Source organism: Ictalurus punctatus, chromosome 19 (assembly GCF_001660625.3).
Source record: "Ictalurus punctatus breed USDA103 chromosome 19, Coco_2.0, whole genome shotgun sequence".
NCBI classification, from domain to species: Eukaryota; Metazoa; Chordata; class Actinopteri; order Siluriformes; family Ictaluridae; genus Ictalurus; species Ictalurus punctatus.
This window is the reverse complement of record NC_030434.2, coordinates 11,605,204-11,618,980: the sequence shown is the minus strand read 5'-3', so window position 1 is coordinate 11,618,980 and position 13,777 is coordinate 11,605,204.

Sequence of the window (13,777 nt, the reverse complement as noted above, 5' to 3'; positions counted from 1 at the left end):
ACGGTGGTTTGGATGGCAAAGCCGGCCCCCCTAATTACCTGCCGTTGATGGAGTGAGGTAGCTCGCAAGCGCCTCCTCCACCTTCAGCATAGCTAAATAGCCATGCCATTCATTCTCCACAATGGCCAAATAATCCAACATTGTGGGGTTATAAATATGGCTTATGCATGGTTTTTCCCCAGAAGCCTGATATTTTGGCATGCACTTCTGGAAGAAAGCCGAGTTTCTGCAGTGTGAGGGATTTACTTTCACTGGGGAGAAAAAGGTTAATCCAGCCTTAGTAATCACTTCAAGCAGCTCTTTATATGCTGCTCTCAGTTTTTAGAACATCCTCTGGCTCCTCCTTCTGGCTCCCATACCAATAACCGATAGTTCTGCCTTCTTTTAAATTAATAATTACTTCCACAATTCTGAAGGAAATGCAAATAAAAACTTTATTCTGTCCATTTCAATAAGTTGTTTCACAGTAACTGGTCTGATAAACAGAAAACACATTACTCAAATTAACATTAACACATTAACAAAATTCTGAAGATTAAAGTAGTATTTCTTAACTTATTGAATGTTATTTATTCTTATTAACATTGACTGAATCCTAAAAAAACTCCTGTTAGGCTTCACATTCACTCACCACAAACAAAAGCATTTCTACTTCATCACTGACATCAAACTGGTAATATATAGGCCTAATATAAACTGTTTTTTTTTATGATATTAAATCAGATTAACTGTATATGGAACATACAACTCTACAAATATATTTTTCTGTTGAAACTATACTACTTTTGTCACTCATCTTAATTTAAATCTTTCAAAGGTGTACTGGCCCTTTAATTCAGCTTAAGCAACGTGGGGGTGGGAGGGTGGGGATTAGACTCGACGCCGTTTCACTGCTGTTCACTTCCGGTGTAAAATTTTAGCATTACAGAGATTACAAACTGCAGTTTTGTCATCATTCCACACAAGAGACATCGTCTTTACACACAGTACAAAATCAATGTGTTTTCCCGCCCTCTTTTGATTGACAGGATATAATCGGCCCTTACCATCAGATGTTTTTAAACTATCGGCTGATAGCCGATAGCAGGAAAAATAACCTTTATCGGCCGATACATCTGTGCATCTATAATATATAAGTGCACATCCAGTGTACAGTATGTTGGGTGGAAAACTGAAGTGGAGGGAAAGAAAGATAATGTTGTTAATAAAATTACAGAGTAACACCTGTGACAGAAATGACCCAGCTGTGTGTGTAAACTTAACACCACTCCAACAGATGTGATATCACTTTGTCAATTTCTCAAAAGTGGTTAAAAAAATTTACAAAGTCAGAAGTTGAGAGCAGTAAACAAAGTATTTTTCGTTATATATTTGATTAATGACAACCAGTGTAAAGCGTTTTGGAACCATTAAGGTTAAAAAAGCATTATATAAGTGCAGACCATTAAATACATCTTTGCGTCTTTTCTCACAAAAGAACTGGACAGTTGTGGCTTTCAATATCTGAATGGCACATCCCATGATCATGTGCAGAGAGAGAGAGAGAGAGAAGGAAGTAAAGATGCTTACTACAGCTATTTCAAGCCACTGTTTCTGTCAGCAAAAATTAGACAAACACAGTCTCTCTCTCTGCATCTCTGTCTTTCTCTCTCTCTCTCACACACACACGCACACACACTCAAATACAACCCCAATTCCGAAAAAGTTGGGACGATATGGAAAATGCTAATAAAATCAAAGAGGAGTGATTTGTAAATGTACTTTGATTTGTATTTAAACAATACAAACTGCATAGTTTAATATATATAAACTGCTTATATAAAATGCATAGTTTATTTTGAAATTGATGCATGCGGCATGTTCCAAAAAAGTTGGGACAGGGGAAATTTAGGACTAATAGCGATGTGACAAATTGAAATAAGAAGGTGGCCTCCAAACAAGGCCTAGTCCTTCAAGAGCAAGGATGGGTCTGCCAGTCTGCCAAGAGATACATCAGGGAATAATCCAACACTTTGAGAACATCTTTCCCCAAAGAAAAACTGGTAGGATTTTGGGCATTTCACCTTCTACAGAGAGCAAAATAATTAAAAGAATCAAGGAATCCGGTCAAATCTCAGTGTGTAAAGGGCAAGGCCAAAAACCACTTCTGAATGCGCATGATCTCTGATCCCTCAGACATCATTGTCTTAAAATCCATCAGGAGTCTGTAATGGATAGCCTAACATGGACTTGGGAATACTTTGGTAAACCTTTGTTAGTCAACACCGTTCGCCACTGCATCCACAGATGCAAGTTAATGCTTTACTATGCAAAGCAGAAGCCATACATCAACACTGTTCAGAAGTGCCACCGACTTCTCTGGGCTCAGTCTCATCTGAGATGGACAGTAGCACAATGGAATCATTCTTTGTGGTCCGATAAACTACATTTCAAATAGTTTTGGGACAAAACAGCTGTTGTGTTCGCCGGGGAAAAGGACCATCCAAGCTGTTATCAGTGTCATGTCCAAAAGTCAGCAGCTGTCATAGTATGGGTGTGTGCATCTGTGAGGGCATCATTAATGCAGAAAGTTATGTACACATTTTGGAGCAACATATGCTGCCATCCAGAACAAGATAACGCCAAACCACTTTCTGCCCAGATTACAAGCACATGGTTGCGTAAACTGAGAGTGCGGGTGCTAGCATGGCCTGCATGCAGTCCTGACCTTTCTCCGATTAAGAATGTGTGGCACATTATGAAGCACAAAATTGGGAAATTAAGGCCCTGTACAGTTGCGCAGCTGAAGAAATGCATAATGGATGAAAGGGGGGAATTCCGCTTGCTAAACTTAACCAACTGGTGTCTTCAGTGCCCAAAGGCTTAATAAGTGTTATTGAAAAAAAAGATGATGTTACACAGTGGTAAACTGTGTGGACTGTCCCAACATTTTTGGAGTGTGTTGCAGTCATCAGATTTTAAATGAATGTATATTTTCAAAAATAAATTACATTTACAAAGTAAAACATCAAATAATGTGTTAATAATGCATTTTCAATATAGTAAAGGGTGAATTGAATTTTCAAATGACTCTTTTTTTTTTCTTTTTTTTTTTTTTTTGCATTTTCCATATTGTCTCAACTTTTTCGGAATTGGGGTTGTACATCCATTACCTAATGATGAAGTCAGACCTGTTTAAACAGGAAGTATTCAGCTAATTAGTAGCACACTAAATCTATTATTAAGCCTATTCTTGCACTCTCTGATGGTCTCTGTGTGGCAGTTATGCAGGTGATAATACCTTGTTGATGAGAGTGGTCAGAGGAGAATGGCCACACTGTTTCGAGCTAACATGAAGGTTACAGTAATTAAATAGCCACTCTTCACAACCATATTGAGCAGAAAAGAAGAATTTATCTCAGAATTTATAATACATTAAACCCCGAGGCAGATCAACTACAAAAGCAGACCACAGCAAGTTCCACTCATGTCAGCCAAGAACAGAGATCTGAGGTTACAATAGGCAACGGCTCACCAAAACTGGACAGTTGAAGATTGAGAAAAGATAATGTTCCTATTGAAGTACCTGTTGACTTCACTTACCAGCCTGGAAATAAGCCTTGCCACTCCAAATAGCATGCGCCATGCATTATACACATTGTGACCGTAGTTCCTTTCAGATATATTTGATTGAAATGTATATCAATACATTTCTCTAGAATTGACCACTTTTATTTAAAAATAGCCACATAACTATGTTCCATTCTCAACAAGTGAAGAGTGATAAAACTACACCATTTACTACACCAAGCCAGCTAGTTTGTTCTCAGCGGTAAATTATGGAGGGTCAATCAAATCCTGCCATTCTGTCTCACACGCACACATCCATTTAAATAAACCTCAATTTGATGGCACAATCTCTTCTCCCATGCACAGTTAATTTGAGATGCAGAGAAATAAAGGAAATAAAATAATAATAATATTAGCAAGGCAATGTTCTGATATTGTACTATTCAAAAGCAATCAACAGTTAGCAAAGAAACATAGGGTGCTTTATATAAAGCTTGGGCAGCTAGCGAGATTTTTCAAATGTCACACTTCCTCCATTGCCACAGCCAATTTGTCAGCCAGTCATAATGGCAAATTACTTTTGCAAAACAACTGTTATTTCTGACCCCCCGCTCTTTGTTATTCTCTTTGTGAAAAAAGTTTTTGATGCAAGATATGATGCAACCCATGGTTGGAGATTGATGCAACATGAAATTATGTGAAATATCAGTGAAAATAAATGTTTTCTTTGTAATTTACTAACACATCTACAGTGAGGGAAAGAAGTATTTGATCCCCTGCTGATTTTGTACGTTTGCCCACTGACAAAGAAATGATCAGTCTATAATTTTAATGGTAGATTTCTTTGAACAGTGAGAGACAGAATAACAACAAGAAAATCCAGAAAAATGCATGTCAAAAATGTTATAAATTGATTTGCATTTTAATGAGGGAAATAAGTATTTGACGAAGCTTCATCCATTGATGAAGCTCGGTGCAATAGCTGATGTGAATGTATGTTTTACACAGTAGAAGGTTGAGGTGCAAATATTATGATCAATATGTAATTTAAATGAGATATGATAATGGTCTGAGACAACTTCAGACTGCGGAAGTGTTACTATATTTACTATATTTAATCCGTTTGTTAGTATCAGGTTAAGAGTGTGACCACCTTTATAAGTAGGTCAATTACACTTTGATTGACCCCTACTGAATCTAAAATGAACACAACCGCTGTTCTCAGATGGTCTTCCGGGTTATCAGAATGAATATTAAAATCACCAACAATTAATGCTTTATCTAGAGGAACAGCCAGGTTTGAGATAAAATCTGCAAATTCACTAAGGAATTCAGTATATGGACCTGGGGGTCTGTAAATAATAATTAGCAAAATCCTTTTTTTTTTTTTTTTGTGGCTACATATGTTATACTGTATAAAGAACTTCAAAAGAGTTCAATTTATGACTAGGTTTTTGTATGATGCCTAGATTATGACTATAGATGAGTGCAACACCTTATCTTCCAGTTAAATGGGGCTGATGTATATAACTGTATCCAGGAGGACTGGCTTTACTGCTATGTACTCGTTTGGTTTAATCCAAGTTTCCATTAAACACATTATGTTAAATTTCTGATCAGTAATGATTTCGTTAACAATAAATGCCTTAGACGTAAGAGATCTAATATTTAATAGTTCTAGCTTCAGATCAAAGGTGCTGGCTTTGCATTCATTATGATCTAATTTTATGTTAGTTAGGTTACTAAAACAAACTTTCTGAAATTTTCTATGTATTTGTTTAGTTCAGGGAACAGACACAGTCTCTATAGGATGTACTACAAGTGCTGAACTATTAATTGAACATTAATTATGATAAATGTTGTTGGTGTTGGAAGTTGTTAAATATTTTACTTTGAAATACATCCACAGAATATTTACACTTTAAAAGAAATTTTAACGACAGACTCAGACGCCTTATGCACGGCTCACCAAGCATTTGATGTCTGTTGTACACTAAATGATAAGCAAACCTTTAAATGACATGACACAATGAACTTTTTAGTTATATAGATCGGAACAAAATGTGTATAACATTAAAAAATGAATAATAATACAACAGTGGTAATAACAGTAATAGCAGCAATAATGAAAGCAGAAACACTACTGAGCACCTGCTGAACTAATGACTAACAGTATCTACACATTGCAAGCATGGTGTGTGTCTGTGTGTGTTAATTAAAGTGTTGCAGGCCCCGACAGGGGTAGCTCACCCCATCAGCACCTGTGGCTCCTGTCCCCACCTACCATGCACTAATTACTGCCCCCAGTGTGTTATGCTGAAATCCTACCCCACCTGGTGCATGCTGCTCAAATGCCTCTCTCCTATTGAGCACACATGTTAGGAAGCACTGCACTGCAAGCACTGAGGAATAAAGGTCCATACAGCATAATTAGATCTCCTCACCTTCAGCCATGCACTGCTCATTAAGACATGATGGAATGAAAGAAGGATAAAAGGAGATAGGATCTGATTATTTCTGCTCATTATGTTAAAAGTGCTGAGACTGCATACACACATTCAGGGGAGTTAATGTGAGATGCGAGATTTCAAAAAGCTTTCATTTTGTGTGTCTGGGTTACTTAGTAAAATAAAATGAGCAAGCTTTTAAATGAGCAATCTTTGTAGCCCTGCAATTCAACACAATGTTTTAATGGTAACTATTCTTGAATGACTTTTTCTGTTTGTATAGATTGGTATTTATGTTAGATTTGTTATCACAGTGCTCTATATTATACTTTAAGTATATACCATATTATTTAAAACATAGACTTTCTGACTGTTCCCATGAAAAGGGATGCATTGCATTACCTCAGTTTGGAATGTCACCTATTAATCTCACTGGCTAGGCACTCTTAGCTGGTTAGCTTACTAACCAAATCAAAATTAACTAACCAAAACCAAATCACTGTTGTTGTGGTAAGGTGTGACACATTTGGCTATATGACATTGATTCAGATTTTTCTTCTTGTGAGTCAAGTGATGATTTTACTGACATGCATATGTCATATAACCAGAAAACATAGAAAGAAAATGTATTTTCTTCAGGACCATGGTGCAACACATAATGCAGTAGCACAGTACACAGGACTGTACTAAGCAGATACAAATACATATATGAATATCAGAGGTGCACTTTTTTTCACACAGCATCTGGTTGAGACAAGAGATGTGCATCAGGATGGGGATCTCAGGGGATGAAAAAAATATATGCCTGATTGAGAAGTTCTTACTTTCATGCAGGCTCAGGCAAGTGGTCAAATAATAGGCTCATGGGACAAACAAGAATGCATTCATTACATGAATTTGTGGTGCTGTGCAATGCATTTACAAAAGCATAGTTATTAACCACCTTTTCAGGGTTATGGTGATTAAAATTAGGCTAATAGGTTGTTTAAAATTTGGGAAACAGGGCCATATAAATTCATAAAAAAATACTACATATTAACAGTGTGAGCAGAATTACTCCCATGTAAATCTACAGATTAGACAAATTATAAAGTTGAGTGATGTTAAGAAGTGATGTGAAGTTGAAGAACTGCCAGAACCAGAATTCACAGACCATGTTGGCAGTGATAGCATTTCTACCACCGAAGTTTGTCCCAGTGTTTCCAGGGGACATAGTGCTAAAAAGACAAACAAACAAACAAACAAACAAACAAACAAACAAACAAAACCCTTCTATTTAGGCCATGCCCACTTCAGGTTTAAATGCAAATACGTACAGATACAGATAGTGAAATTGCTTTAAGTGTCTAGTGCATTCTAACTACACAGATCAACAGAACCGAATTGTATGAAAGAAACCAGTGCAAATCATGAATGAATGAATGAATGAATGCCTTTTATTGTCACTATACATATGTACAATGAAATTAAGAGCCACTCCTTTTTGTTCCGTGCAAACATATACATTCAATACACAAGAAGAATAAACAGATAATACACAGATAAATAAATAAGATAAATAAACAAAATAAATAAACAAGATATACAATATATGCAAGATATATGCACAATCAGGCAGGAAAAAAAAAAAAAAGATGGTGGAAAGTGTAGCACCAAGCTCAGTAGTGAAAAGTTTCTCATAGTAGCATTATAAAGTGTAGGCATGTAGTGAAGTTGGGTGTTGGGAAGGGTTTTGATTAGCACAGGTGGGTGTTGGGAGGCAGCAGAGACTGCCTCAGGAAAGAAGGTGTTTTGGAATCAATTGAATTGGAAGTGGTTGAGGCATGGATGGCAGGAGAGTGAAGAGCCCATGAGAGTGGCAGGAGGGGACATTAACAATCGTGGTGGATTTGAAGATACAGAGTTTGTGGTAGGAGGTGGTGATGGTGGGTAGACAGACCGTGATTATATTCTCAGCTGTTTTCAAAATCAAAGACACTGTAGGGTCTTGTGGTATGAGACAGTGCAATTCTCATACCAGGCAGTGAGACAGCTGGTCAGAAGGGTCTCCACTGCAGAAGGCGTTGAGTATGGGAGGGAGAGGTTTTCTCTTCTCATCCTCCATAGTAAATGAAGATGCTACTGGGCTTTCTTTTGAGGGTGTTGGGGGTCCAGACGAGGTCCTCCAGTATATGCTTTTGACTCTTTCCACAGCTGTGTTATTGATGTGCAATGGAAAATGATCACCAAAGATCCTCCAGAAATCAACAGTCATCTCTTTTGTTTTATAGATATCGAGCAATATATTGATGTCCCTGGGCAATTTTTGGACAATTAGAGCATAAACAATTTAATATTAAACCTTTTATTGTTTCTTAAATGCTTAAAGTTACATTTACATTCAGATATTTACATTAAAATCTCAGAGGGCCGCAAAATAACAAACAACAACAAAAAAAACCCAGAAAATGTGAGTGTCCCACTCCATGGACAAGTCACAGAAACACACACGCAGGAAGTGAATTAGTGTTCTCACGCACGTAACATTTTATCATCACAAACGTGACGTGTCCAGGTTGACTTGAGGGCCGATAAGGTGAAAGTTGGATTGTGCTCGTGGATGTGGAAAAACCATTAAATTGATTCGTTGGTTAAAGCCAAGCATCTCTGAGACGGAGCCGCTGGAGGAAACAAGACGGATCTGAGAGCTTTGGCGTGAGGCACTCAAACACAGAGATAATGCATTTCACCCTGCCTCCCTCTCTCTCTCTGTCTGTTTCTCTCTCTCTCTCTCTCTCTCTCTCTCTCTCTCAGATACACACACACACACACACACACACACACACACACACACACACACACACACCTACCCAATTGCATCCTTTAAGAAGAAATATTGCTCTGCTGCCAGATAACACTGGTTATCTGAAACCCTTCGTGGATGTACGGCAGATGTATCTTTTGGTTTCTTACTTGTTACTTGATATAAACAAAAAATTCATTTCTCAAACTTATTGAGCATTGGAGTGTTTAAATACGCAGATAAAAGACTGAATTAATTTCTAAAGATATCCAACACAGACAAAATCAGCAACCTGGCGCTCTTGTAACAGTAGTGTTGGGTTACTTTTCTATTAATCCTATACAATCTGCATCAACATGGCAGACATTATATGTTAGCAAGCACCAATATATTTATGAGGGCAATCTATTTATCTATTATTTATTATTATGAGATAAAAGATAATATTATTCTTATATTATATGTTCTTATATTTTAAGAATATAATATTATTCATCCTGTTTTTAGATATATATATTTTTTTTTTACTAATTTCAGGTTTTACATGTTCTTTTTTTAAATAAATAAATTCTTATGTATTTATCTATAATGATTTATTTCAAGCATGAAATTAGGAAAATGGCTATAAATGTGTTATATATATATATATATATATATATATATATATATATATATATATATATATATATATATATATATATATATATATAAATTTATGTGTAAATTTGCTGTCCCCTCAAAATAACTCAACACACAGCCATTAATGTCTAAACCGCTGGCAGCAAAAATGAGTACACCCCTAAATGAAAATGTCCAAATTGGGCCCAAAGTGTCAATATTTTGTGTGGCCACCATTATTTTCCAGCACTGCCTTAACCCTCTTGGGCATGGAGTTCACCAGAGCTTCACAGGTTGCCACTGGAGTCCTTTTCCACTCCTCCATGATGACATCATAGAGCTGATGGATGCTAGAGACCTTGTGCTCCTCCACCTTCCGTTTGAGGATGTCCCACAGATGCTCAATAGGGTTTAGGTCTGGAGACATGCTTGGCCAGTTCATCACCTTCACCCTCAGCTTCTTTAGCAAGGCAGTGATCGTTATCATGCTGGAATACTGCCCTGTGGCCCAGTCTCCGAAGGGAAGGGATCATGCTCTGCTTCAGTATGTCACAGTACATGCTGGCATTCATGGTTCCCTTAATGAACTGTAGCTCCCCAGTGCCGGCAGCACTCATGCAGCCCCAGACCATGACATTCCCACCATCATGCTTGATTGTAGGCAAGACACACTTGTCTTTGTACTCCTCACCTGGTTGCCGCCACACACGCTTGACACTATCTGAACCAAATAAGTTTATCTTGGTCTCATCAGACTACAGGACATGGTTCCAGTAATCCATGTCCTTAGTCTGCTTGTCTTCAGCAAACTGTTTGCGGACTTTCTTGTGCATCATCTTTAGAACAGGCTTCCTTCTGGGACGACAGCCATGCAGACCAATTTTATGCAGTGTGTCGTATGGTCTGAGCACTGACAGGCTGACCCCCCACCCCTTCAACCTCTGCAGCAATGCTGGCAGCACTCATACATCTATTTCCCAAAGACAACCTCTGGATATGACGCTGAGCACATGCACTCAACTTCTTTGGTCGACCATGGCGAGGCCTGTTCTGAGTGGAACCTATCCTGTTAAACCGCTGTATTGTCTTGGCCACCATGCTGCAGCTCAATGTCAGGGTCTTGGCAAACTTCTTATTGTCTAGGCCATCTTTATGTAGAGCAACAATTATTTTCTTCAGATCCTCAGAGAGTTCTTTGCCATGAGGTGCCATGTTGAACTTCCAGTGACCAGTATGAGGGAGTGTGAGAGCGATGACACCAAATTTAACACACCTGCTCCCCATTCACACCTGAGACCTTGTAATACTAACAAGTCACATGACACCGGGGAGGGAAAATGGCTAATTGGGCCCAATTTGGACATTTTCACTTAGGGGTGTACTCAGTTTTGTTGCCAACAGTTTAGACATTAATGGCTGTGTGTTGAGTTATTTTGAGGGGACAGCAAATTTACACTGCTACACAAGCTGTACACTCACTACTTTACATTGTAGCAAAGTGTCATTTCTTCAGCGTTGTCACATGAAAAGATATAATCAAATATTTACAAAAATGTGAGGGGTGTACTCACTTTTGAGAGATACTGTATATGTGTGTGTGTGTGTGTGTGTGTGTGTGTGTGTGTGTGTGTGTGTGTGTGTGTGTGTGTGTGTGTTATTAAGTTTTCACCTATAATATGTTTAGCATGTCAAGTTTTTGCATTTGTGGTCATACAAAGTTTAATTAAACAAAAAACAAATATTTTTTTTCCTATTTTACTTGATAAAACTGCCCAAGCTATGTCAGGTTGGAGAGAGATCATTTTCTTGCTCAAACAGATTGAGGTCTGACTTTTGACTGGGCCATTTTTTAATCACTCCAGTGTAGCCTTAGCAGTATGCTTAGTGTTGTAGGCCTGTTGAAGGTAAAACCTTCACCCCAGTATCAATAGGATTTCTTCTAGGATTGCCCTGTATTTGGCTCCATCTATCCCAGTCCGTGCTGATGAAAACTATCCGTATCACATGATGCCACCACCACAATGCTTCTCTGTGAGGATGGTGCTGCCAGGGTGAAGATCATGGTGTTCGGTTTCCACCAAATGTAGTGCTTTGTGCCAAAAAGCTAGATTTTTCATCAACCAGATAACCATCTTTCACATTTTCCACAACATGGGATTTTATTAATCAGTTTAAATTTTTTATTCAGTAATTACTTTCTTCTCACCACTCCAAAAAGCACAATGATGTGGGTAAATTATGTCAATTTCAGTTACAGGCTGTAACACTACAATATGTGGCAAAGTTCAAGGGGGAAAGCACCATATACCTCCTTAAATACTAAATATTGAGTATTATTACTTCATCTTAAGCATTTTTATCCTACGTCCTGGTTTCAACATTTATTATGATTGATTGATTGATTGACTGATTGATGTTACTTTTGGACCAATTTGATTTTTAGATTCTACCTGGATAAAGATTCAGGAAGAATGCTTACTGCACTTCTCCTGAGCTGTTTTCTAACACAATCTCAAAGTGACCATTAGTACCAAATGATTGTTCAAATTACAGCTATTTTCTTGAGGACGCCTCCCCTCCTCGTTTTTCAACTACTAATTATCTGATAACTTGTTTTCCCCCTTGTTATTGATCCACTGATATGCACCTTTAATTTTAGTAGCTACATTTTATGCTGTTTGTTTCTGTCTAGCAATAACATTGTTTCAATCTGCTTTCCTATTCTCACTTTCAGAAGACAGGACAGACTGTGAAAAAGTTTCCCCTTCCAATTAGAAAAATAAGGATTGAGGAGTGAGAGAGAGAGAGATTGGGACAAAGGTTTGGTGAAAGATAGAGATGAAGAAAGGTGAAAGAGAGAGTCAACGTCAGGTGAATAGGCAGCAGCTGAAAATGTCAAGTCAGGTCTAAAGAAGAGAAAAAGTGAGAGGGCAATAGATGGGGTGGAAAAGTTGGGGGGAGGAGGGGTTAAAACTGCCACCTGATTGTCTCTGCTGCAAAGTTAAAAACTCCACTTGTCACTGTTCAACAATTGGGCCTGCTATTGGAACCCAGGAAGACAGATACAGAGTACAGGGAAGTCAAGTCAAGAGAAGTCAAGAGAAAGTGAGCAAGAAATACTGTAGGGTATATATGTGAAAGCACTTGCTAAGCCAATAAAATGTATATTGTTTTGTTCCTAATAACACTGGGCCATTGTAAATAGTTTTAGCAAATCTAGCATACATGACTACAAACACAGTGAAAGATAGTCATTTCCATAATACTTTTGATAAGGGAAAGACCCTGTATCATCTTCAACCTGAGAATATGAGGATTTTTTTCTTGCTCTAATATTGCTATATCAGCCTTACTTTGATATGTGAGAGCTGTGACATGTAGCTAATGGTCACACTGACCAATGATCATAGGTGGAGAACATGCAAAACTCCACACAGATAATAACCTGATCTCAGGATCAAACTGGGGACCCTGGAGTGGTGAAATGACAATACTACCCACTTTGAGTGACATTGTGCATTGAAAATACTTCTGCCTAATATACTACAGTTATGTTCTGCAGTCTGTGTAAGAAATGGATTGCACTAGCTAGTAATTATGGCATGCTGAGAAACATTTTTGGATTAGACCTCTTATTCCATTCAATTACTTTGAATTATTTTCTATTTCATTTTAATTTATGTAGCTATGGTAGCAATAGAAACGGTCACTTAGCAGATTCATGTAAATCTGGGTGTACATTTAGATCCCTGATGAGCAAGCAGAGGTGATAGTGGCAAAGAAGACAACACAAGGAGGAAACCATGAGTGGAACCAGAATCCAAAGGGAACCCATCCTCTTTTAAGTGACACTGGATAGTGGAATTCAAGGTCTGTGCTTGTATACTATTAAGTCAAATAGTAATAAATGGGATGGTACTAAATGAGTCATGGGAGGAGCACAGGACAGTCTTCATGATTACACCAGAAGTTACCCTATGAGATTATCCACTGTGAGACTTGGGCATAATTAATCTTTTGTGCAAATATTTAGGATATCCATGTGGGACCATCAAAAGGAGCAGAAAGTGAACAGCAGAATAAGTGCAGAAGCTCCAGGCAGACGTAGAGCATCAGGATCAATCAGGCAGAACAAGAAGTTGATAGATGTTAGTCTTTTTAAATGGTCTTTTTGCTACTAGAATTAAGCCCATTCATTATGCAATTGCTAGAGTTCTTTAGAATTAAAAAACAAACAAACAAACAAAAAAAACAGAGCATCACTTAGTTGTTTAACAATTCAATTTGTTACCTGTTTATTTGGTCATGCCTGAGTTTGTGGCTAAGCTTTTCCATCAACACACCCCAGGTCATACCTTACAGGAGCATAAAACTCACATTT